Genomic DNA, 2,844 nt, shown 5'->3' with positions numbered 1-2,844 from the left:
TTGTGATCTTTTTCTTGTGAAATTTCAGCCCAAAATAATGGCTTTTCTCATGAGATTCCTGCCATCCTTCCAAAATCAGCCATTCTCAGAGTTTCCTCCAATTTTGGGACAAACTCTCCCAACACAAATTGTTTTAGTGGGGCTTTAAGCTGCATATGAACAGGAACATGGGCCACTTCTAGCTTTGGACCCAAACAGAAATTAAAACTGAAGGGGTGCACTTCGGTCTGGGGATTCACATCCCCACTTAAGCCCCCCAATACACTGGGGCACTCAGATTCAAGGTTCTGATCCATCTCTAATATATCTGATCTGCCCAGGGAGCTCTAAAAGAGCTTATTAAATTTAAAATACCACGCATGATGCTGAAGAGGCGTCCTTTTAAAAATAATTCTCCCCGTGAATGACACTGTCAGCTTGGTTACAGACATGCCATGGCCAGGAGCAGCTACTTCTTGGAATTATTCAGACAAGAGATCAATAAGGGGACATAACTTAAAAAGCATGTCACATTTGGGACGGTCCCCAGGGAGAGCTCTGGAATTGTCAGTGCAGTTAAATAATCACTAGAGAAGTAGGTATCTGTCCTTGTTAATTACTGAGGGAAACAATGCATGAGCCAACAGAACAATAAGGAAGAAAGGACAGGCTTTTCAGCACCAGACTTCAGCACTTCCCAAGCTAATTGATGTATGTGGGGAATCTACTTATGGGTCTGACCCAAAGACTAGTGAAAGAATTGCCATATTGGATCAGAACCACAATCCATCTAATCCAGTATCCTGGTCTTTGACAGTGACCAGTACCAGCTGCTTCAGAGAAAGGTGCAAGAAATCCTGCAGTTGTAGGGCAACCTGTCCCCAGAAAGACTCCCACTGGCTTTATAAAGTGTTAGTTCCCATGCATACAAGTGTCAATGAATTTAAGAGCTCGTCTACACAGCCCCACACTGAGGATTATGTGGGTGTGAGCTGCAGTGCACACTGAAGTGTTGAGCTATAACTGCCCCATGTGGACCCTGCCAGTGTTGCGCTGTAACGGCCTCATGTAGATCCTGAATTTAAAGGTATCTAGTTCACGTTAATGTGTAGACAAACCCTAAGATTCACTAGAGCAGCCAAAATGCTTCTTTACAGTTAAATCAAACCTATTTCATAAAACTGGCTAGAAATCTGGTCAGAACAGGCTTTGCAGAGAGATTTGGGGCACTTTTGCTTCCAATGCTGGCTGCAAATAGAACAAAAACAGCTTCCTTTGTGTTATTTTGTCAGTTCTGGAGCTGGGCAAATAATTTGCAAAAAATCACATATTTGACTCATTTCCTCTCTTTTCCATTGCTAACTATCTGGGGGAAAAAAATCCCAATTTTCTTGAATTTGTTATTCAAAATTATTCACCAAATAATTGCAGCTCATTCACAAACAGTTCCTTCAGAATACTGAGGACTGAAATTAAGCTGTATTGATGGGACACATAGGTCACATGGTCTATATCTGCTCTCTGATTGGATGAGCATAACTTGCCAATTTAGAATCAGGTCCCTGATGTGAGCACTCATGATTATGAATTTGAAATTAACTTCATGTGAATTATCTGAAATTCTTGCTGAAAATTCTCTTTTCCTGAAAATTTTCCTCCCAGCAAACCTACCTGTTAGAGTATTCTCAGAAAGTGAATGCGAAAGGAACTCAAACATCATCAAAGCGGACCTTCTAAAATACATTGGAAAGAAGATTTACGGGAATTCAAGATCATTCACTTAGATCCAGGCATTTCCATTTTTGTTCCCATGTGGGAGCAAGAAAGTGCCGTTTCCTGAAGATGAAAAGTAGTGGTGGAAAAAGCGACATGAACTTTTAAAACCTGAAGAAATGTCTGATTTGAATGTATGGAAAGGATTTAGGTTGGTTTTTATTTTATCTGCACTAAATGGTGTTTGAGTAACTAGGTGGGCCAATCTGATGAGTAAGGTATAGGTTACAAGACAGGTGACTAGCTCCTTAGAATTTGTGTTTTGTTTTCTAACACAGATGTGTTTAATTTGCACTTGGTTAATCTTTGGCATCTTTATTTGTGGTTTTGGCATGGTTAGACATTGTTGCAATGCATCTCCCTATTCTGATTTCTCTATGTAGACCCATTTGCTTCCTGAGAATCAGCTACATTAATAAAAAAAAATTCATTGTGTCCTTAATTTACCTTAATTTCTTCAGGCTGTTAATTAATATATTTTGTGCCATTCATTTCCTTGATACATATGTAGGAGAGTCCTCTTGCAATGCAGATGCTACAGAGAGCAAGTCTATTCTTTTGATTATTGAAACACGGCTACAGCGAATTTCCTTTAAAATATTAGAGCAAATCCTTCAGCTCTTTCTCAGGCTTCCTTCGGAGGTTTGACCAATTTTAGTACTCCAGTATTTGGCCCATATTTAGCCACTGTCCCAAAGAAGTGCTGTTGAGTCTTCCGAGGGAGAAGGGAGAGATTTAAGAGTCAGACATTGTGTCTTTCATATCCAGTATCCCCCCGCCAAATTTGAAAGCACTTTACCAGCTGTAGGCCAAATTCTGCTGTCTCTGCTGGCCAAAGGGAACTTTGCTTGAAGAAGGACTGAGGAGTTTGGACCAGATTTTCAAAAGAACTCAACAATTGTACATAGGGCCACATGCGTCCAAGAGAATTCAGCAACCATCTAGGCATCAAAATAAGTGGCCAAATTTCCAAAAGACTTTTATTGTGTTGGATGCTGAGCTTTATTGAAAAACCGGCCCCAACTGTGGGTGCTGACCCTTTGCCAATCTGGCCAACCATCTTCACATGCAAGAATTACCTTGTTTGTCACT

Source organism: Natator depressus, chromosome 11 (genome assembly GCF_965152275.1).
Source record: "Natator depressus isolate rNatDep1 chromosome 11, rNatDep2.hap1, whole genome shotgun sequence".
In the NCBI taxonomy this organism is placed as follows: domain Eukaryota; kingdom Metazoa; phylum Chordata; order Testudines; family Cheloniidae; genus Natator; species Natator depressus.
The sequence above is the reverse complement of the archived record's forward strand: the minus strand, read 5'-3'. Positions refer to the sequence as shown.